Source organism: Erpetoichthys calabaricus, chromosome 3, assembly GCF_900747795.2.
Source record: "Erpetoichthys calabaricus chromosome 3, fErpCal1.3, whole genome shotgun sequence".
NCBI classification, from domain to species: domain Eukaryota; kingdom Metazoa; phylum Chordata; class Cladistia; order Polypteriformes; family Polypteridae; genus Erpetoichthys; species Erpetoichthys calabaricus.
In genome coordinates, this window is record NC_041396.2 from 113514413 (window position 1) to 113540118 (window position 25706).

Below are 25706 nucleotides of genomic sequence, written 5' to 3' on the forward strand. Positions count from 1 at the left end.
GCTGTGTGCCCATATTTTAGAAACAATGGATATAGCCAACATGCTAAAGTAAAAAGTAAATGGCACATATTGATGTGCCATCCTGGAGAAGTTGGACTACATGTGCAACCTCTGTAGGGTCCAGGTATTGCCTCATGCTACCAGTAGTGACACTGACCGTAGCCAAATGCAAAACTAGTGAAAAAACAATCAGAAAAGATGAGGAGGGAAAAATGTCAGTGGCCTCAACCTGTTAAACCATTCCTGTTTTGGGGGTCGTCACATTGTTGCCCCTCTAGCACACCTGTTGTTGATTTCATTAACGCCAAAGCAGCTGAAACTGATTAGCAACCCCTTGTGCTACTTAACTGACCACATCAATATTCCAGAAGTTTCATTGACTTGATGCTATACTCTGATTAAAAAGTGTTCCGTTAATTTTTTTGAGTAGTATACACACACATACATGCATATATATATATATGCATATATATATATATATATATATATATATATATATATATATATATATATATATATATATATATATACTGTATATATATATATATATATATATATACTGTATATATATATATATATATATATATATATACACACCCATATACTGTATATTTATCATTTGAAAATTACCTGTTCTTTTGTTATGAAGGTTGTAAAAAAGTAATCAAACAAATGTGTGAAAAGATTTGCAGCTGGGTGACTCTGTTTAGTACCAGTTATACTAGCTGATTCATCTTAGAAAGCTACTAATTAAGGTGTATCATGTGCAACACTGCACTTAACTGTTGTAAAAGATAGACAAGACAAAGAGAGTGTTTTGTGGCACTTTCTAGAAAACACTGTATAATTGTAATGTTCGAACTGACACAAAACAAGTCATCCCAACTTCTATATCAGGAAGATCGACTAAGATGGTGTTTCTTTTCTTTATTAGAAAGTAAAGGAAGAAAAAGGCAGGGCCAGGTGGGGGAACCCCGGAAGTGACGTTAGATCACTTGGATTGGTGTCAGTCTTCCTTTCTGCAGAGGAATGAGAAGAGAGGTTGTTGTTATTATACAGTGCCACGTCACGTCTCAGTGGACAATTACCATCAAACCAAGCCCTTAAGGGATGGAGTCTGAGACAGAGCAGAAGTGACACCAACGTTCTTCTGGCCAGTGTTCCTCCGCACTAAAAAGGAAAGATGAAATTGCAGATAACTTGTCCACATCTCCCGCTACTCCTCTTATATGTTATTTTACAAAGAAAGTACAAATGTACTTTCATTCATATAGTATGTACTTCCTTATTCAATACTGAGTTATATTTGATCCATCCATTTAAATATGATCCATCCATTTTAATACCCTGTTTGGCTGTGTTTGACCACTTCGAGCCTGTCACTTTGTCCTTTTTAAAGCAGCTGGTTTTCAGTATGACGCCATCTGGCTCCCCCCTTGATGTTGTTCCTCCTCGACTTCTTAAGGAGGTCTTTTCTACCTTGGGTCCTTCTAATCTTACTATTATTAATAGTAGTTTAACCTCTAGTATGGTGCCTAAAAATTTTAAACATGCTGTCGTGCAACCACTGCTGAAAAAAACGGGTCTGGACCACTCTGTTATGTCTAACTTTAGGCCTATTTCCAAGCTACCTTTTTTGTCCAAACTCTTGGAAAAAGTCATCTATACCCAACTGAAGTCCTTTCTGGACGAACATGCAATTCTGGAAGTGTTCTAGTCTGGGTTTAAAACTCACCACAGCACTGAGTCCTCTCTGTTAAGGGTTTTTAATGATATTCTTTTGACAGTGGACTCTGGTGACTGTGTACTACTTATGCTTTTGGATTTAACAGCTGCATTTGACAAGATAGACCATGAGATCCTCATCTCTATGCTGGAGCAGTGGGTGGGCATCACAGGTTTAGCTCTCCAATGGTTTAGGTCCTATCTTTCAGATAGAAGTTTTTGTGTCAGTATTGATGATTTTACTTCCACCTCTGTTGCCCTCCCCTGGGGGGTACCACAGGGCTCCATCCTGGGACCTTTTCTGTTCTCCTTGTACCTGCTGCCACTCGGCACTATTTTTCAGAAACACTGTATTTCCTTTCATCTTTATGCAGATGACTGTCAGGTGTATTTCCCTCTGAAGCGCCAAGGTCCATGTTCAGTCCAGCCCCTGCTTGATTGCCTTATTAACATAAGGAGTTGGATGGCATTAAATTTTCTAAATTTTAATGAGAACAAAACAGAAGTCATGCTATTTAGGCCCAATAGCACCAGTGGGACCCCCTGCATCAACCTTTCCACTGTGGCTCAATTTGAGAAATCCATGATCACAAATTTAGGTGTAAAAATGGATTCCACTTTAAAACTTGATAGCCAAGTGAACGCAGTGGTAAAATCTTGCTTTTTCCAGCTGAGGCGGCTGTCAAAAATCAAGCCTGTGTTGTCTAAGCGCAACCTTGAAACAGTGATACATGCTTTTATAACATCTCGTCTAAATTACTGCAATGCGCTTCTTTTTGGAATTAGCCAGGCCTCCATGGCTTGCCTACAGCTGGTGCAAAACACTGCTGCTCGATTTTTAACTAGCACAAGAAAGCATGAGCATGTTACCCCGATTTTGGCTTCCCTCCACTGGCTTCCAATTCGTTTTTGAATCCATTTTAAGATCCTTGTATTTGTTTTTAAATCTTTTAATGGGTGTGCCCCTCTTTATTTGTCGGAACTGCTGCACCCTTATGTACCGTCTCACTCTCTCAGGTCAGCAGACCAGATGCTTTTACGCGTTCCCAAGGCATGATGCAAACTCCGAGGTGATCGAGCTTTTTCAGTTGCAGCCCCAAAACTCTGGAATGATTTGCCGTTGCATGTTAGGCAGGCTCCTTCGCTAGCTGCCTTTAAATCCTATTTAAAAACACATTTTTACTCTCTGGCTTTTAACCCTGTATAATATGTTGGCTATTTGTATACCTTTTATACTTTCTATTAAGAATCTCTGCAGTTCTTATGTGTTTATGTGTTGTTTTTCTTTGTACAACACTTCGGTCAGCCTTGAGGTTGTTTTTAAAGTGCTTTAGAAATAAATTAAATAAATAAATAAATATTTATTCAGAGGTTTCTCAAACATCATCAGGCACAGGAAGGAATAATCCTGCACAAAACACCAGTCTTTTCACAAGGCACGCTGAATATGGCATCAATTTACATTTACTACTCAATCTTAACACATTTGGGGATGTATGAGGAAAACTGAATACCCAGAGAAAAAAATAACTAGACACAAGGAAATTGTACCAGGCCAGGACAATTCAGTTTTTTGAATCAATAAGGCAATAGCACTATCCACTGCCCTACACAACAATTTAGTAATTTAAGAAATAGTTTTTAAAAATGTCACTTTAGCAATGAACAAATGCTTTCACAGTGTAAAAATCATCCTTCATTGTTCAACAAATGCTGCTGTGTTACATATTGAAAATTTTCTAAACTTTTGTTTTAGAGATCATGAGAGATTAAAGGTGGAAATGCTTTCTTCAATTCCTAAATCTCTTTTGGTGTTACCTGATTTTCCATAATCCTTTTATAAGTATATATTAAAAAAAGATTAGTGAAACAGAAAACATGAATAATTCAAAAGACTTAAAGTACCTCTTATGTGTATAATTTAACATAAGTACTGCTGATGTTTCCTAAACGACTTGCTGCTATCCTGCTTATTAAATAGCCCAGTGCCTCATTAACTGAGATTATGGTTCATAATGTAAAAAGTTGATTTTTGTTTCATTAAATTAGCAAACAGACAAGTCAGTTTATGTATGATGTGTTTCAGATATGAAACATTTTTTTAAGATGCGTAAAATTACTCTTTAGGTTTGTAAAATACAATGGAGTTTCCAAAAGTACTGTGGCTCTTTATTAGAAGCATTATGAATACAGTATACCTAGTTCTGTAGATTTAAAACATACACTTGTGTAAGAAATCACAAATGATTTGGTCTAGCCCTGCTACAAACAAATATTTAAAATTGTCTTATGCACCATCACAGTTTAATAATTCTTGTGGCAAAATCTATCACAATGAAAAGACAGTTCTTAATAGCTACAGAAAAAATAATTGATGCCTTTGGGCCTAGAAATGCTTACAAAACCGCATTTAAAACTTTAGTACTTCACAAAGTCATGCTCAGAAGTGATGATTTGACAAAATAGTGAATTAAAAAAAAAGTCTCCACAACCATAATCAATATGAGATATAAAACATTGTACTTAACATTGCAAGTTGGTTAAATAAGGGATAATAACAGTAATTAAACCCTAGAAAACTATTATGAGTAGAAGCACCGGAGCAGCATCTTACACACGCATGTTGCATTTTACAAGCACCAGACAGGAATAGCTGATAACTAATCAAAATGGTCAGTAAAGTTCAACTGGAGTTAAGCCAACATCCGAGGAGGAGAAGTTACCAACAGTGCAAAGTCAATTGCCTGGCGAATGGTAAAGGTTTAAAGCCAAAGGTCTCCTAGTGATTCAGCTGAACACAGAAAACACCAAACTTACTGCATAAAATGATAAAGATTAACTCAGCGCTGAACATAAGTTGCATCTGTTCTCTGCCTGTTGAGGGTGCATTAATATGTTGTGTGTCCTGCAGCATGTGCAGTTCAGGTTTTCCAGCCAACAGTATAGAAAGTTTCACCTGCAGAAAATGTTTAGTTAATTTAGAGTTGGTCAGGAAAGTACTCAAATTGCAGGACTGCATTAGGAACTTGATAGATATTAGGCAAACTAAAAATTGGATCAACTCAGCTTCAGCCTCTCTCCTGGTACCAGTGTAGTCATCTTAATCAACATGTTAATTAATCAATAAATAGATTGTTATTTATGGTGATCATGAACGTCACTGGTATTAGTAGCAAAGTGGTATGATTTGTTTAGCCATAACTGATCAGTCAGTTGACTAAGTTTACATAAAGATTAAAACAATGCTTTCCTAATAGAGGTGCAACCCCACCCCAGCTTTTGTGTTTTAGAAATTCAGTTTTCAAAAAAGTATTAATGTGTAGGGCTTGAAAATGTATGCAAACACTAACTTTTGAGTTTTCCTTCTTCAGTTAAATATCTACATTTTCTGGATTTTGGAAATGTATTGTTATAGCATAAATGTTCACATTAAAAATACTTAATGTATTAATATGTGTACAAATCTTTTGATATGCAGAAAATTATGATGACTTTTAAGAGGATTGAATACTTTGCATGCCACTGTATAATGGCCCTTTAGGATACAGTAATCCCTCGCTATATCGCGCTTCGATTTTCGTGGCTTCACTCTATCACGGATTTTATATGTAAGCATATTTAAATATATATCGCGGATGTTTTGCTGGTTCATGGATTTCTGCGGACAATGGGTCTTTTAATTTCTGGTACATGCTTCCTCAGTTGGTTTGCCCAGTTGATTTCATACAAGGGACGCTATTGGCAGTTGCCTGAGAAGCTACCCAACCAGAGCGCGTATTACGTATTAAATAAAACTCCTCAAATATATTGTGAGCATGGGGGCTCTTTGCACCCCTAGAGGATACGGCCGCTCCTCAAAAAATGCTGAAAGATTACCTTCACATTGCTCTCTTCTTTGCTGGACTTACATATGGCTGCTTTATCAAGCGATATGCTTCCTGCACGGTGCGTCACATACTTAAAAGATCAAACAGCGCGTATTGATTTTTGATTTTTACTTTTCTCTCTCTCTCTCTTGCTCTGACATGCTCTGCTCCTGACAGAGGGGGTGTGAGCAGGGGGGCTGTTCGCACCCCTAGATGATACAGACGCTCATCTAAAAATGCTGAAAGATTACCTTCACGTTGCTCCCTTCTGTGCAGCTGCTTCGTGAAGCGACATGCTGCACGATGCTTCGCATACTTAAAAGCTCGAAGGGCATGTATTGATTTTTGATTGTTTGTTTTTATCTGTCTCTCTCTCTCTCTCTCTCTCTCTCTGACATTCTCTGCTCCTGACGGAGGGGGTGTGACCTGCTGCCTTCCTTGCAACTGCTTTGTGCGGCGGTGCTTCGCATACTTAAAAGCCAAACAGCTCTATTGATTTGTTTGCTTTTCTCTCTCTCTCTGACATTCTCTGCTCCTGATGCACACTCCTTTGAAGAGGAAGATATGTTTGCATTCTTTTAATTGTGAGATGGAACTGTTATCTCTGTCTTGTCATGGAGCACAGTTTAAACTTTTGAAAAAGAGACAAATGTTTGTTTGCAGTGTTTCAATAAAGTTCCTGTCTCTCTACAACCTCCTGTGTTTCTGTGCAAATCTGTGACCCAAGGATGACAATATAAAAATAACCATATAAACATATGGTTTCTACTTCGCGGATTTTCACCTTTTGCGGGGGGTTCTGGAATGCAACCCCCGCGATCGAGGAGGGATTACTGTACATCCAACTGTCCACTTAAATTAAAAAACACAGGAATAAAAGTGGGCACTAATGTGTGTCCCTGATTAAAATGTAACAAACCCTTTCTTCTGATGTGATACTTCTCCCCTGTCCACCAGAATCTCTGTGCATATCATCAGTTTTAAGGTACCCAAAATGCTGCATCACCATGGTGCCCTTAAATATACAGGTATCGATAAAACAGAAATTGTTATATAAATGAGCAAAATTTATTGGGAGCACTATCTGTGGACATTCGTACAAAATGTCTAGCAATAATTTTGAAAAAAATGTTTGAAATCTCATTATAAATGCTATTAATTCATGTTTTGAATTGAGACGGACAGCCGGGGCCCTTTGTTCAGCAGGGATGCCTATTTGATGGAAGGACCAGGGCGGAGAGAGTGGGCTCAAGACATTATGTCCCCTGGGACGACAGAGGGCAACCCCCTGGGTGGCTGCAGTGTCACGGATTCCCACAGGACATGCTGGATGTTGGAGTCCGCTGCAGCACTGTTGGGTTCCATGGGTACTGCCAAGGGGCATGGGATGGCAGAGCTTTATGATGTCGGGCTTCTGCTACTCCTGGGTACAGTTTAAAAGGAGCCAGCTGCTGCTACTCCAGGAGCTAGAGTTGGGAGGAGGAGGACAAACCTTGCCGGAGGAGGAGTGGAAGTGTAAAAGAGTGAGAAAGACAGAGACAAACATAAAGAGAGAGAGAAGAAAAAAGGACAAAGTGCACTTTATTTAGTATTGGTGATTGTGTACTGTGCTGCTGTGGGGAGTATTAATATCTGTTATTTTGTGTAGGTATTATCTTCAAGAACACCTGATGTAGTATTAGAGTGTTCTTTTTACATTCTCACAATTAGTTTGAAAATGAAAAATATCTTTAATAACTCTGATAATTATGAGGAATTCCTTCATTTACCTAATGTTTTAATATTTAAAACATATATATTATTACTTAACACCTATAGAAAAAGTACAGGAAGGTGGTTTAGTGTTTGCAATTTGTACTATTTTTTCATTTGCCACTTGTTGTTTCTGGCCCTAGACTTCAGATTTGGACCTGTTTGGAACTCTGCACAGTGATGTAGTATCTTGCAGTATAATTATATAACATAGGAAACACAAATAACATGTCATTGGAACTTTTGAAAAGCATTTGTGACCAAAGCCATTTGATATGTAACAGAGTTGCAGCTGAAACAAAATATTTAGTGGATAAAAAGTAGAGTTTTGTTGTCTGCAGTATTCTTGAGAGGATAAATTCAGTAAAGTCCATGTGGTAAGGTTATTGTTTAGTCAATGTTACTGAAGGTAGCTTATAGCTTTACTTTTAATTTAATACCCCAGAACCATAACTGTTAGAGACTTAACTACTTTTGTTATTTTATATACTATTTCTTCAAATCTTGTGATAAATAAAATTGACATATTATATATATACAGTACTGTGCAAAAGTTTTAGGCAAGTGTGAAAAAATACTGTAAACAAAGAATGCTTTCAGAAATATAAATAATGATTGTTTATTGTTATCAATTTACAAAATGCAAAGTGAGTGAACAAAAGAAAAATCTAAATCAAATCGATATTTGGTGTTACTACATTTTGCCTTCAAACCAGCATCAATTCTTATAGCTACACTTGCACAAAGTCAGGGATTTTGTAGGATTATAATCAGGTGTATGATCAACCAATTATACCAAACAGTTGCTAATGATCATCAATGTCACACGTAGGTTGAAACACAGTCATTAACTGAAACAGAAACAGCTGTGTAGGAGGTTTAAAACTGGGTGAGGAACAGCAAAACTCTGCTACCAAGGTGAGGTTGTGGAAGACAGTTTCATGTCATGGCAAGATTGAGCACAGCAACAAGACACAAGGTAGTTATACTGCATCAGCAAGGTCTCTCCCAGACAAAGATTTCAAAGCAGACTGGGGTTTCAAGATCTGCTGTTCATGCTCTTTTGAAGAAGCACAAAGAAACGGGCAACGTTGAGGATCGTAGACACAGTGGTCGGCCAAGGAAACTTAGTGCAGCAGATGAAAGGCACATCAAGCTTATTACCCTTCGAAATCGGAAGATGTCCAGCAGTACCATCAGCTCAGAACTGGCAGAAACCAATGGGACCCAGGTACACCCATCTACTGTCTGGAGAAGTCTGGCTAGAAGTGGTCTTCATGGAAGAGTTGCAGTCAAAAAGCCATACCTCCAATGTGGAAACAAGGCCAAGCGACTCAAGTATGCACGAAAACATAGGAACTGGGGTGCAGAAAAATGGCAGCAGGTGCTCTGGACTGATGAGTCAAAATTTGAAATATTTGGCTGTAGCAGAAGGCAGTTTGTTCGTTGAAGGGCTGGAGAGCAGTACAATAATGAGTGTCTGCAGGCAACAGTGAAGCATGGTGAAGGTTCCTTGAATGTTTGGGGCTGCATTTCTGCAAATGGATTTGGAGATTTGGTCAGGATTAATGGTGTTCTAAATGCTGAGAAATACAGGCAGATACTTATCCATCATGCAATACCATCAGGGAGGCGTATGATTGGCCCCAAATTTATTCTGCAGCAGGACAATGACCCCAAACATACAGCCAAAGTCATTAAGAACTATCTTCAGCGTAAAGAAGAACAAGAAGTCCTGGAAGTGATGGTATGGCCCCCACAGTGCCCTGATCTCAACATCATCGAGTGTGTCTGGGATTACATGAAGAGACAGAAGGATGTGAGGAAGCCTACATCCGCAGAAGATCTGTGGTTAGTTCTCCAAGATGTCTGGAACAACCTACCAGCCGAGTTCCTTCAAAAACTGTGTGCAAGTGTACCTAGAAGAATTGATGCTGTTTTGAAGGCAAAGGGTGGTCACACCAAATATTGATTTGATTTAGATTTCTCTTTTGTTCATTCACTGCATTTTATTGATTGATGAAAATAAATGATTAACACTTCCATTTTTGAAAGCATTCTTTGTTTACAGCATTTTTTCACACCTGCCTAAAACTTTTGCACAGTACTGTATATATACCGAACTAATATAGTGAGACATTCCTGACATAAAAAGTTATATACTGGTGTTAAAACTATACATTTATATATAACTATCTCTATAGCTGGCAGCCTGTCCAGGGCTTATTCCAGCCTGTGCCGACTGCTTGCTGGGATAGGTCCCAGCTGCCCGCGAACCTGTTCTGGATAAGCAGATGGATGGATTATTTCTTCATATAATTAAACTGTAACTAAAAAAGAGATAAGAAATATGTTGTAAAGTTATTTTGAAGATGAATTTTGACTTAGTAGTAGGTTTCAGTGTGGAGTGTCTTCTGTTTATTATTTTAAACAAAGTGATGAAATTAAAACATTCCTAATTAGTTACATGCCATCAGGACACACTTTGATACTGTATTTGCACATCTTTAAGTGTCATGCAGACAAATTGGGCTACATTCTACACAGAATACTTTATATCAACAGCAGGTTTCTACAATAGAAGAAGCATTGAATCAAAGATAACCTGATTTTAGTTAACTTCTTGTTTAATAACAACAGGAGGAATTCACAAAACCAGAGACATGAAAATCATGTTAATTTACAACATTGTACAATAGATCTGCTCATCAACCCCACAAAGAACGCTAGTAATAATAGGTGATTTTTACTCTCGAGTTTATGTCATCACTGTAAATAAAAAAGAAGCTTAGCTTAAGATCAATGCTCTTGCAGAAAATATTGGCAATGAATTTTACACAGCAGAAACAATGATTTTATCATCTCATAAGAATTTTGTACAGCTGCTTACAAATGTTTTCTAGGTCAATCCAAATGGCCAGAATATGCAGATAACCAGCTGCTTTTGTTCCACTAGGCTCACACCAATTTATTAGTATTGACCATTTTTCATGCCAATTTTCAAGTCAGGGAAAGATTCTTTCATAGTTAAGATTTTTTTTTTGTAATGTGAACAATTCTGCATTGAATCCTAAAGTAAAATACACTTTGAATACACAGAATTTCCATCCATTTTCCAACCCGCTGAATCCGAACACAGGGTCACGGGGGTCTGCTGGAGCCAATCCCAGCCAACACAGGGCACAAGGCGGGGAACCAATCCCGGGCAGGGTGCCAACCCACCACAGGACACACACAAACACACCCACACACCAAGCACACACTAGGGCCAATTTAGAATCGCCAATCCACCTAACCTGCATGTCTTTGGACTGTGGGAGGAAACCGGAGCGCCCGGAGGAAACCCACGCAGACACGGGGAGAACATGCAAACTCCACGCAGGGTGGACCCGGGAAGCGAACCCGGGTCTCCTAACTGCGAGGCAACAGCGCTACCACTGCGCCACCGTGCCGCCCTACACAGAATTTCATTTTTTTAATTTAATTATTTTGCTGTCTTGTAGGATTTTTAATGCACCTGAAAATAACACTACATGCTACTTGCCATGTCAAATAAAAAACATTGCATTTGAATATTCATGCCTATATGACCTGCAATGGACAATGTTGCAATCAGCTACATGGCTGTGTCAATGCAAAACTATCAGAAAATGGAATTAGCAATTAGAAAAACAAGAAACAATGACATTATACATTTAATATTAGTAATTAAAGCATAATGAAATCAATATGTTAAAACATTTTAAAAAGCACTTAAAACAGGTGCTAGTGTTGAGATTTGCTGAAGTGGAAAAGCAGATTATAAGATGAATGGATGGAAATCGTTTTTGAGAAAAGCAAAATAAACACATATAAATGTGCAGGAAAGAAAAAATACTATATACTGTATATTGCATCAGACAAATGTACTATTATACAGTATGTCCTATTTCTGCAACCACATCAGGTAGGAGCAATGCTAGACAATTCAGAACAATGACTAGGAAGCCCTCCCACAGCTTGTGAAGACCACCCACCAGACCTGCATGTGATCTCAGCACCATTTTGATGTGGGGCGGGAGGGCATTTCCAGCTAATTACGGTTATATGAACCATCTGTTAATCTTCAAGTAATTGGGTATAGCTAATCAAAAACTACAAGAAAAAAAATGTAATGCTAATAAAGTATACGTGATGTACAGGCTTTACCATTTGTCATTGCAGCTATGTTTTTATTGCCATATGTGACATGCTTTAACATATTTTTAGACCCAGACAATGGATTTCTGATTGTAAAATGCACTTGCAGGCAACACATTTCTCATAAAAAGGCATTAAACAGATTGTACAGATCATTAAACAGTCATGTATATTCTTTAACTAAAACAACAGACAAATCATAATAAAACATATTTTTTTACATATTTAAGTACAGGACAACTGCAAAAATATTAACTTAATGTAATATAAATAGAACATTTTTCATTCTTTACACACCAAGCTATATCTTCTACTGCATTGTAATCATTGAGCAAAACTAGTCCGCCCTTCCATCTATTTTCTGACCTGATTATCCTATACAGGGTAAGAGTGTGTGTATCAGACCAGTTTTATAGTTGACAAAGTACTTAAAATATGGGTCACTAGGATGGAGGAGGAAAACTGGAGTATTCAGCAAAATTAGTCTGATGTAGCATTTCCTATCTTTAAACATTATCACTTTATAAAATAAGTAGATTTATTGTATAAAAAGAAACACTGGCAACACTGCAGAATGTTTGTTTATCATTTTGTCATTTTATTTTGTTTCTCTGGATGTTCATGATGCTCCATCAGTTACCATATTCAAATCCTATTTAAAAATGGCATTTTAAATGGCTATCCCATTTCAGTTGTAGCTATTAACAAATGCATCACCTTACTCAGTAATGCTGTGATCCTAGTCGTCCCAGGTTCAGTCATATGTTTGCAACCTGGGATTTTCAACCCAACCAGGTTCTGATTTTAAATGGACTCTTTCCTTAATTAAGAAAGCTGTTATTTTCTATTTTTGTGATTTGCTGTCAATTTAGAAATTACAAAACTGGATTTGCTAAATTGTTATTAGAATTTAGCAGGCATTTACTTATATTACTTAGGGATAATTTTGTGTTTTTTTATCTTCTTTAAAAAATGTTCATCCTCCTCATTGTCATGATTTTCATTCTGCTTTTTCAGGTGTTCTGGGTATTTAAACAGAGCAGACATCGGAGATGAACTATTATGTTAGATTAAAAGTAATGCACCATTGGTTTGTTTTTACTAAAGAAAACCATATTTATTTTAAAAAGTAAAATATTTTTTAATGTATTTTGAATAAAACAGTTTTGTATTTTATCTTGTGTATAATAATAATAGTGAACATATGAAAAAGTGATTCACATGGAATTAATACTTTTTCATGTTCCTGTCTTTTTCCTAGGACAATTAATGTCCATTGTTGCTGTAAGAAAGAGCTTTACAAATGTATCTTTATGCAGACAGAGGGCTTTGACAGTTAATATTCTGCTGCCTTGGAAGTATGGCAGTGACATAACTAAAACTGCAAGGAACAGGTAAGGACTTCAAGAATGAGACTCCACCCCCTCCAATTATCATATAGTGAACATCTCCATAAGAGGCTGGCACTGATTGCACTTTATGATACCAGGGGCTTTGGATTGCACACCTCTTAGATTTGAAAAGGCATTGAGAGAATATGTTCTGTGAAAGGTGCTATAAAAAGTAAAAATTGACTGATCATTTAAACAGGAACAAAAACTTAGGTCTACATTTACTGTTTAGCATTACAGTCATCCCTCACCTATCGCGGGGGTTACGTTCCAGAGCCCCCCGCGATAGGTGAAAATCCGCGAAGTAGCGACCTATATTTATTTTATTATTTATACATATTTTAAGGCTTTATAAACCCTTCCCACACTCTTATAAACCTTTCTCACTCTCTTGTTAACTTTTCCCACACTCTTATAAACACTTCCTATGCTCTTAAACACTTTCTACATTCTTAAACACCGCAGACCAACACTGCACGCAGCAATCAGACGTCGATGTGTCTGCACTCACTTTGTGAAGGGGGGCAGCTGAACTCTGAGCAGAGCAGAAATGGACTTTGTGCTGCTTCTGCCAAAATGCCTGCTTGTCGCTCTGCGCGTTCGGAAGGAGGAGGAGGAGTGGGGGTGTGTGAGGGCTGAACTCACGTTCGCTCAAACCCCACTCCCCGGAGGCGCAGTACGCTCCTGCCACTTCGCATTGTCAAGGGGGTGGGGAGCTGAATGAACGCTAAGGAGAAGTGGACTTTGTGCTGGCTTTGTGCTGCTTGTCGCTCTGTGTGTCAATAATTTTAAAGCCTTGTATTTTCCTGTCTCACTGTCTTGTCTTGTGTGAAGTTAAAATGTTTTATAATAGTGAGATGTTACTCATATCCTTAGCCCGACATCCACATATCATATGTGTTAACAAAGTGTGTTTTATAAGTTTACATGTGTTTAAAGCATGTGGGATGGGTATTTTAAGGTTTAAACTATAAAAATGTTTATTTATATGGTCTTTCTATATCGCAGATTTTCTCCTGTTGCTGATGGGTCTGGAACATAACTTCCGCGATAGGCAGGCAATCACTTGTATTTAAAAACCCGCAAAGTCGTGAATCCGCGAAAAGTGAACCGCGAAGTAGCGAAGGATTACTGTATGTGGTTTTCATCTTACTGTATGCAATGCTTTAAAAATTCCAGTTTTCAAGTGCTACAATTTCTATTAAAAGATAATCTCGTGTTATTTTGCATTAATTACATCGGTCAACTGTCTTTGCTGTATTAAATCGGTTGCAATGCCAAATACACATCTTGTCAAATGTTTAGGAAAATTTTCATTTACAAAAAAATTAGAAATTTTTATGTTACAGTAATTACTGGCCTGCAACTTTGATATGGCAGTGACTTCAATAAGAGCAAAGGAAATTCTTCTGTAAAATATTATGTTTCTGACTATCTTTAATCTGCTTTTTAATCCACCATATCAATCCGTCATTTCCTAACCCGCTTAGTCCTGAACAGGGTGCAGGGGTCTGCTGGAGTCTACCCCAACTAGTATAGGCCACAAGGCTGGAACAAACCCTGGACAATGCACCAGTCCATCGCACGATGACTACACATGTACACATTCACCCCAACCACACACTAGGGCCAATTTAGGATCACCAATTCCCCTAACCTGCATGTCTTTGGACTGTGGGAGGAAACTAGAGCACCTAGAAGAAAAACACACAGACATGGAGAGAGCATGCAAACTCCATGCAGGGAGGATCCAGGATGTGAACCTTGGTCACCTTACTGCAAGGCTGCAGCGCTACCACTCCAACACCCTAATCCACCATATACTTATTAAAAGCATATTCTAATGGTTTTGGCTGTTTTACTACAGGTTGAAGAAAAAAAATAGTTTTTTACTACTTGCATGAGACTTATTTTCTTAAAAATAAATAATGCAGGCTATTGCCAAAAATATTGCTGTGAATGCATAAACTAATAGCACTTGTTGTCTTCTTTTATGTTACCATTAAAAAACACCTAAATGTATAATCATCTGTTGATGAATTAACAGTTAAAAATAATATATATTCAATTAAAGAGAGGCAAAGAAATAGTACCAATGAATATACTAGGGGTATGGTCATAGCTAATTTTTACTGTCAATATAATATATAAAGATAAAGAGGACTGTGATCAATTAAGATTAAAAAATAAAAATAATACATTATTATGATTATTTTTTTTGTCTCAAATTAATTTATTTGATTTCTTACTTATCTCCATTTTTTTTTCATTTTCTAAGGTACATTCTGCTACTTAAGACATTGTTTTACCACCCTTAAAATATAACCACAAGACACTGCCACTTTATTCACTTTGGACAATGATATGACTTCAGATCAGAAGTTAATTTCATAAAGCAAGAGACCTTATCAGGCAACTAGCTTCTGGCAGTCTAAGGTATTGTAATCTCCAAATTCACATTTTGGCATTTCTCCAGTCCATCTGACACACCAAATAACTAGAATGTCATTATATTATATTATATTTTATTTTATTATATTATTATTATATTATATTATAATACATTTTGCTTCAACAAGTAGATTTAATGATGCATGTGTTTATATGCATCATGTAGATGTTTATGTTTTCGTTTCTTTTATGCTCTCATCAGATTTGAAAATCTGAGTAAGGTCTAGCTTTAAGTAAGAATAAAACAAAAAAAGGATTCTTCCTCTGATTACACCCAATTGATGAGAAGCTGGCATAATGCAATGTACAAGCATTTTGCCTCTCAGTAGTACACCCAAATAATTAAGAGCGTATTATGTTCCAACCTTATAAAACTTGACTTTTACTAAAGATTTGTCTGCCTTTCTTACAGTCTTCAGACATTTATGTGTGGCACAGCGGATCCAGCATCTTGGATTCTAATTCAGATCTCAACTGCTGTGTGTTTAGAGTTTGTATGTTCTGCCCTAATTTTTTTCTCTGAATAATCCATTTCCCCTCTCACATCACAAAGACACATGTACTACACTGAATAATGAACCAAAACTGGTCCTATGAGACTGCCAGCATCATCACACTGAACACTGGAGCACCGCAGGGCTGAGTGCTTAGTCCACTGCTGTTCACCTTGCTGACTCACGACTGCACAGCCACGCACAACACCAACCACTTCATCAAGTTTGTGGATGATACGACAGTGCTGGGACTGATAAGCAGGAATAATGAAACAGCATACAGAGATGAGGTGGAACAGCTGTCTGCATGGTGTGAAGATAACAATCTATCTCTCAATGTTGACAAGACAAAAGAGATAATCATGGACTTCAGAAAATCACATCCTGCCCACATCCCACTCAGCATCAACGGTTTAGATGTGGAGACTGTTAGGAGTACCAAGTTCCTTGGTGTGCACATAACTAAGGAACTTACGTGGACACAAACACCTCATCACTAATCAAGAAAGCCCAGCAGAGACTACACTTCCTGAGGCGGCTGAAGTGAGCAAGTCTTCCCCCTTCCATCCTCACCATGTTCTACAGAGGCACCATTGAGAGTGTTCTGACCAGCTGCATCACTGTCTGGTATGGCAACTGCAACATATCCGACCGCAAGTGCCTGCAAAGGATAGTGAAGACAGCAGAGACCATTAGTTGGGATGCTTCTCCCTTCACTACAGGACATATTTTAGAAATGCAGTGTCCGCAAGGCCTGCAGCATTGTGCAGGACCCCTTACACCCCTCACATGGACTTTTCACACTTCTGCCATCCAAGAGAAGATACTGCAGCATCAAAGCCAGAGCTGCCAGGCTGCAGGAGAGTTTTTACCCCCAAGCTGTTACACTCCTTAACACCAGGCTGCCCCCGGGACCTTCCACACAGCCTCAACCACCTCTAAAAACAGAACTTTTATACATGCAAGCCACTTTCCTGCAAAGACGAGTGTGCATGTAGAGAAGAACTGAAAATCTCATACTGACCTTTAAGTATTTTGACACTCTTGATATCCTTCTGCTGTGAAACATTCTGACCTGTCATTGTTTACACATGTCTTAAACAACTATTATCATACAGATAATTTCTGTGTTATCTATATCTATTATTTCTTTATTTATTATATTACATATCTTACACATCAATATTGCTGCTACTTCTTTGTCTTGTCTTTGCACAATGTCTTGTCTTGTTTGTGTTTTAATTTTTAAATTAAAATTTTAATTCTATTTTTAATTTATTATTTGCACGTCATGTTGTTACACTTTGGACCTTGAGCTTCGCAATTTCATCTATCTGTATACTTGTATATGGCTGATATGACAATAAAGTTCACTTTGACTTTGGTACATGGTTCAAGGTACGGTCTTGGCTTGTATGTGTACCTATTGCTGCCCAACATCCTCTTTGCGCAGTTTTACAATGATTTCAAAGCGTTTCAGGCCTAAACAAAATGCATAATGCTTTTTGTTGCTGTCTTTCTTATTATTGTTTTCTTTTTATCTTGTCTATCTGTAAATTTTAATTATTGGTAATGTTGGACAACAAAAGGAGCCATACTGGAAAAACAATGCATATAAGTAGCAGCTTAAAGTTGGTAACACTTAACACTGGACTTACAGAACATGAGATCGCTGGAAAGGGGTGTGTGGCACTCCCGATATTTATGCAAAAGAACGAAGGTCCAAGTCTAGAGTCTTGGTGCTTCTTGTCTTGCTATATGGTTGCGAGACATGAACGCTATCCAGTGACATGAGGTGAAGACTGGACTCCTTTGGTACTGTGTCTCTCCGGAAAATCCTTGGGTACCGTTGGTTTGACTTTCTGTTGAATGAGCGGTTGCTCATGCAGTCCCAAATGAGGCACATTACCGGCATTGTAAGGGAGTGTCAGTTACAGCACTACGGCCATGTGACACGTTTCCCAGAGGGTGATCCAGCTCGTAAGATCCTCATTGTTGGGGACCCGAGTGGCTGGACCAGGCCAAGGGGTTGCCCATGTAACAGCTGGCTGTGGCAGATAGAGGGTCATTTCCGGAGGGTGGGACTGGACCGTGTGTCTGCCTGGTGGGTTGCCAACCGGGATTCCAAGTTGTTTCGTCATGTAGTGGGTGCGGCAACGCACAGTATCAATGCATGCTCCCCAACTTGACCTGACTTACAGAACAATAAACTGTATGCATCACAACATTGCATTTATATATATGTGGAACAATGGAGTAGTCAATCAATATGTACAGTGTCCATTTTAGGACTTTCAACAACACGCCATCCTTCCTCTGCCAAAATGGCATAGAACTTTCAACGAAACTTCCATGTTGCCAGCAGCAAAACTCCATTATTCCACTATTCTCATCTTGTGAGCCCCCAGAAAACTCCAATCTGTCATCTACATTTCGCCATCCGAAAGCTGCCATTTGTATTCCTGCTTCTAAACTCCCCCAAATTTTCTCTCCTCCATGATTTCTAGATGTGACAGGTACTTTACAGCCCAATCATTGTCTAAATCTTCCCCATCCTATAAAATCTAGCTCAATATTAATTAGTCTATTTCAGAAATGCCCTTCCACAACCCTCAAGCTGCATAAATCTGCGAAAGTCACTCCTCTCATTTGCAAACTGGTACTTAATTTCCATGAGCGATTGGGTCTAGGTAATTAAATTTCAAGAGTAATTTTTCCAAATGGGTAAAGCCTGCCAAAGGATACAACCTGCAGAGGTGCAGAGAAAAGCTTTAAAACAAATTTATTTAAATTAATATTTTGAACAGCACCAAAAATTATATCGAGAACTCATTTTGTTATATGTTGTATTTATTTTTCTTTTAGATGAAATCACTTAACTAAGTTAGTGAAGGGCTGTGTCAACAGGCATCTGCAAAAGAGAAAAGTTAAAGATTATATCTACTCTGAAGAAAAAAAAGGTGAGAGACACCATGTTACAGCTGTATAGCTTCATTAGGTGTGTCACTGAAGTGTTGTGTCTTTTAACATCTATTCTTTTCAGTGTGTAAATAACCTTTACCTTTTCTCCATAGAAGAAATGAATGATACCACTTAATCCAAGCAACAAAACTGTAAATGCCACAGTGAAATACAATATATTTTGTTCACACAGAAACCACCCTTTTGAAAAAATACACAGCTATAGTTTATTATATTAGAAAAAAGGTCTTTCAAATAAGAAACAATTACTTACCAATCATACAAAAGCCTCTAACTTTTGTATTGTCCTAAAGAACAGAAGCGATCAATTGTTTTAAATTAAGGTTTTATCTCAATAGATTTTTTCCATTTTTTATATTATAATATATTCCCCAAGAAAATTTTTGCAAAATGTTTACAAAATGTCGCCCAAGAATAGTAGTTACGGAGAAAATACCTTCTGTACTGAAGTTATCCAACTTCTATATAATCCTAATTTGGACACCCATTTGTTCTCTTCTTTTTTTTTTTTTTTTTTTTTTTTTTTTAAGTCAGACTGTTTTATCAACTGTAATTAGCTTATTCCTAATACAGTGCAGAGTTTTTATCAATAACTGGGCAGCAGTACTTGTGACTGACAGGTTTCACATATTAAATGACAGAGATTCTGTGACCTTTTACTGTTATAGGTTATAAAGAAAAAGAGACACAAGCTAAGGAGGAATGGAAAGGCTAATAGACATTTATTTTGTCTTTATGAAGTCGTGCACAAAAATTAGTCCAAAATGAAGAATCATGCCGAAGCCATTTTTTTCACACACAACAAAGTTAATAATAGCCTAAATGAACAATAAACCACACAATCTGGCAACTATGTTCTTGTCACTAATATATCTGATACATAAATATGAAAAAATCAGAAGCAAATCAGAAGGAGTTGTGGTAGATGTCAATCATTTCTATAATGACAGTTTTTAAGCTACCAGCCACTCATTACATCGACATTTATTTACTTGGCAGATGCTTTTATCCAAAGCGCCTTACAAAACAGGTAACCAATCGAGTAACATAGGTTAGGGCCTCTTTGTTCAGCTAGTATAACAGGACAGGTAACAAAAGTAGATTGCCACAAATTAAGAGATGTAATAACTAATAATTTTCAATCATAGATTACAATCAATACTGCAATTAAGTAGTTCAGATGAAGGTGGGTAGCCCGTTCCACCAACTAGGAACTACACAGGAAAAGAGTTTGGATTGAAACTTGATACCACACAGAAGCGGCCTTACTAAACACTGTTCACTGGCAGACCTGAGTGGGCAAGAAGAAGCATAGCACTTCACCAATGTCTCCATATACTCAGGTGCTGACCCATTGATTACTCTGTAGGCAAGCATCAGGGATTTGAACTTAATGTATGCTTCTACAGGGAGCCAATGTGGCACCCTGAAGAGAGAAGTAACATGTGCCCATTTCGACTGATTAAATACAAGATGGGCTGCTGCATTCTGGATCATCTACAGTGGCTTGATAGCACATGTGAGTGCTCCTGCCAGGACTGAGTTGCAGTAGTCGAGACAAAACCAAAGCCTGGACCAGAAGTTGTGTTGCATGCTGTGTCAGATAAGTTCTGATCTTGCAGATGTTGTACAGCGCGAACCTGCATTAACAGGAAACAGCAGAAATGTGATCACCACACCGAGGTTGAGTACAGACCTGGCAAGTGTTAGTGTCAGTGAGCCAAGCTGTACAGAGATGGGGAGTTGAACAGACTGGCTGGCCAGGATCACAAAAAGCTCTGTTTTGCCAGGTTAAGCTGTGGATGGTGGTCCTTCATCCAGGTTGAGATATCATTAAGATAAGCAGAGACTCTAGCTGATACCATGTTGTCCTCTGGAGGGAAAGCCATGTACAGCTGTGTACATCGGCATAGGACTAAAAAGAGAACCCATGGGATTGGATGATGGAGCCCAGTGAGGTGGTGTAGAGAGAAAAAAAGGAATTACACATTTGTGAATCTTTATTTCAAATTGCACATTCCTCTTTTTGTTTGCATGGACAGGAATAAATTTTAAATAGCCAGTTGCTTGCATTTAAATCTTTTTTCTTTGGAACCCCTGCACATTGCAAATTCAGTATGTCAAATGGTCTTTTGCTGATATATAACACTTTTTGTAATTTGCATTCTTATAACCTGCTATTTGCAAATCAAACAATAAATGGTTTAGAGCGTTTAATGATGTTATTTACTTGACATTTAGAACATCATTCATTTTTCTTTTTCTGTCATTCAAGATTGGAGCAGTACATTGCTCATTTTAAGACATTGGTGAATTTTTCTACTATTTCAATCATTTTTAAAAACTGTTTCTATATTTCTATAAAGTATGTGTCATAAAAGTTTGTAAAAATATAACTAAGCAAATCTGCGGTGGGCTGGCATCCTGCCCGGGATTGGTTCCTGCCTTGTGCCCTGTGTTGGCTGGGATTGGCTCCAGCAGACCCCCGTGACCCTGTGTTCGGATTCAGCGGGTTGGAAACTGGATGGATGGATGGATAACTAAGCAAATGCAATACCATAAGCAGATATATTTAATGTAGCATCTTATATAGTAAACAAGATCATAGACATCACCCTTCACAATTTACTTGTAGCATTCTGTCTGCACATCATTTCTATGGAATGTTTTCAACATGGAGGATCAAACTGGTAATTAACTCCAAAACCACCCTTGCACGTACTTTGATATATTTTGCATCCCTTCTTTAGCCTACTATTTTCCAGTTTTTTTTAGCCCATGCCTATACAAGCACAGTGCATACAGTATACTGGATAGCATAGGACAACACATTGGTATAGTGGTTAGTGCGAATGTTTATAAACTGAAAACTACCAAGTTCAATTCATAGTTCAGCTAATACCTGTGCGTAGATCTCCACATTCTGGCAGGGTGCTCTGGATTCCAACAGTAACCATGTTAGACTGACTAGGCAAATCAGGGAATGTGTATGTAGTGTCAGAAGTGTGATCATTCTCCTGAGCCTACATTGACTGGTTTAAGGGGAATTTTGAAGTGTGATATATTTGTCTGTTCTTTTTTTAGCCATGAAGTTGTTGACCCTGAGGAACTTTGACCTTAATCTTACAGTGCAGAAAAAATTAGTATAATTGTACGGGTTAACACCATTTCTAGCCAAACTGGGGCCCAAAGTGAAATCTTCTAATTTATAAAACACTACTACTAATAATTAAAATAAAATAACAACTACTAATACTACTGACTCAAGTACTGAATATGCTTAATAAATGTATTTGATGCACTAAATGCAGGGTCAGAATGAAGATGAATATTTATACATTTAAAAATGAATATATGAATATATCACCTACACTTATAAATTTATCTAAACTTAATTTTATCCTTCCAACAATAAAATTAACCAACAGTTGAAGTTAATCATGGAGCGGCTGCTGCTTCACCACCTAAGGCCACAGGTCCGCCATGCCCTCGACCCTCTGCAGTTCGCATACCAGGACAAGGTGGGAGCGGAGGATGCCATCATCTACATGCTATACCGATCCCTCTCCCACTTGGACAGAGGCAGTGGTGCTGTAAGAATTATGTTTCTAGACTTCTCTAGCACCTTCAACACCATCCAACCTATGCTCCTTAGGGACAAGCTGACAGAGATGGGAGTAGATTCATACCTGGTGGCATGGATCGTGGACTATCTTACAGACAGACCTCAGTATGTGTGTCTTGGGAACTGCAGGTCTGACATTGTGGTCAGCAACACAGGAGCGCCGCAGGGGACTGTACTTTCTCCGGTCCTGTTCAGCCTATATACATCGGAATTCCAATACAACTCGGAGTCCTGCCACGTGCAAAAGTTCGCTGACGACACTGCTATCGTGGGCTGCATCAGGAATGGGCAGGAAGAGGAGTATAGGAACCTAATCAAGGACTTTGTTAAATGGTGTGACTCAAACCACCTACAACTGAACACCAGCAAAACCAAGGAGCTGGTGGTGGATTTTAGGAGGACCGGGCCCCTCATGGACTCTGTGATCATCAGAGGTGACTGTGTGCAGATGGTGCAGACCTATAAATACCTGGGAGTGCAGCTGGATGATAAATTGGACTGGACTACCAATACTGATGCTCTGTGTAAGAAAGGACAGAGCCGACTATACTTCCTTAGAAGGCTGGTGTCCTTCAACATCTGCAATAAGATGCTGCAGATGTTCTATCAGACGGTTATGGCGAGCGCCCTCTTCTACGCATTGGTGTGCTGGGGAAGCAGCATAAAGAAGAGGGACTCCTCACGCCTGGACAAACTGGTGAGGAAGGCAGGCTCTATTGTAGGCACGGAGCTGGACAGTTTGACATCCGTGACAGAGTGACAGGCACTGAGGCTCCTGTCAATAATGGAGAATCCACTGCATCCACTAAACAGTATCATCTCCAGACAGAGGAGCAGCTTCAGCGACAGACTGCTGTCACTTTCCTGCTCCACTGACAGACTGAGGAGATCATTCCTCCCCCACACTATGCGACTCTTCAATTCCACCCGGGGGAGTAAACGTTAAAATTATACAAAGTTATTGTCTGTCTGTATACCTGCATTGTTATCACTCTTTAATTTAATAATTTAATATTGTTGTTTATCAATATGCTGCTGCTGGAGTATGTGAATTTCCCTTTGGGATTAATGAAGTATCTATCTATCTATCTATCTATCTATCTATCTATCTATCTATCTATCTATCTATCTATCTATCTATCTATCTATCTATCTATCTATCTATCTAAGTTAATCTGAGCTAATTGCTCTTTTTGTATGTGAAAGTGGCTTGCAGGTCCTTTCCAACAGTATAGCCAATAGCTAACTAGTAAGCAAGAGATTATTGGTGAAATTTACAAACATTTCCCCAATGCAACAACACTCAGGGAACTTCATATTTTGGCTAATGTTAGCATCCTCTAACAACATGTACTGTAGCTCCTGAGGTCTACCAGGTGGTAATAAATAATCCTCAACCGTGTGTCAGCTTAGCACTGTAAGGTCAGATAATATCTTATAAACACTTGATATCAAAACTACTACAACAACAACAACAACATTTATTTATATAGCACATTTTCATACAAAAAAAGTAGCTCAAAGTGCTTTACATAGTGAAGAAAAGAAAAATAAAGGACAAAATAAGAAATTAAAACAAGACAACATTACTTAACATAGAATAAGAGTAAGGTCCGATGGCCAGGGAGGACAGAAAAAACAAAAAAAAACTCCAGACGGCTGGAGAAAAAAATAAAATCTGCAGGGGTTCCAGACCATGAGACCGCCCAGTCCACTCTGGGCATTCTACCTAACAAAAATGAAATAGTCCTCTTTGTATTTAGGGTTCTCACGGAAGGACTTGAGGATGATAGTCATGCAGACTTCTGGCTTTTAATCCATCACTGTTGGAACATCATGGTGCTTTGAGTAGATGGTGGTGGAGCGAGCCACCACCAAAAGGAAACCCGAAAAAGAAACAGAAGAGAGTAGGGGTTAGTACAGATTTTAGAGCCACCATGAATAGTTATTATAATGAATTGGATATACAGAGTATCAGGATTAAATTAAAGTGGTTATGAGAAGGCTATGTTAAAATAATGTGTTTTCAGCAGTTTTTTGAAGTGCTCCACTGTATTAGCCTGGCAAATTCCTATTGGCAGGCTATTCCAGATTTTAGGTGCATAACAGCAGAAGGCCGGCCTCACCACTTCTTTTAAGTTTTTGCTCTTGGAATTCTAAGGAGACACTTGTTTGAGGATCTGAGGTTACGATTTGGAATATAAGATGTCAGACATTCCGATATATAAGATGGGGCGAGATTATTTAAGGCTTTCTAAACCATAAGCAGAATTTTAAAGTCAATCCTGAATGACACAGGTAACCAGTGTAGTGACATCAAAATTGGAGAAATGTGCTCGGATTTTCTTTTCCTGGTTAGATTTCTAGCAGCTGCATTCTGCACTAGTTGCAAATGATTTATGTCTTTTTTGGGTAGTCCTGAGAGGATTGCGTTACAGTAATCTAGTCGACTGAAAACAAACGCGAGAACTAATTTCTCAGCATCTTTCAATGATATAAGAGGTCTAACTTTTGCTATGTTTCTTAAGTGAAAAAATGCTGTCCTAGTGATCTGATTAATATGTGATTTAAAATTCAGATTACAGTCAACAGTTACCCCTAAGCTTTTTACCTCCGTCTTGACTTTTAACTTTTAACACATAATGCTATTCCATTAAACTGCTAGCTGTAATGAAGTGTCAACTGATGTAAAATTAGCTAGATTACTGGAAGCTGCACACATTTTGATTTCTAAACACAACTTCAGCATGAGCTTCTTTTCCATGCTTTCATTTTTTTCTTTCTTTTCTGCACTCTGGTGTTGACTTGAAGCCATCTCTCTGCTCATTAATGGAAAATTATCACAACAGGTGACGGTCAACATTAATTTGACAATTCAAGAAACAATATTAACCCCAATGGGCGTCAAGGTGGCGCAGTGGTAGCACTGCTCCCTCTCAGTAAGGAGACCTGGGTTCGCTTCCCAGGTCCTCCATGCGTGGAGTTTGCATGTTCTTCCCGTGTCTGCGTGGGTTTCCTCTGGGTGCTCTGGTTTCCTCCCACAGTCCAAAGACATGCAGATTAGGTGCATTGGCGATCCTAAATTGTCCCTAGTGTGTGCCCTGCGGTGGGCTGGCACCCTGCCCGGGATTTGTTCCTGCCTTGCGCCCTATGCTGTCTGGGATTGGCTCCAGCAGACCCCTGTGACCCTGTGTTAGGATATAGTGGGTTGGATAATGGATGGATGGATGACTAATAATCC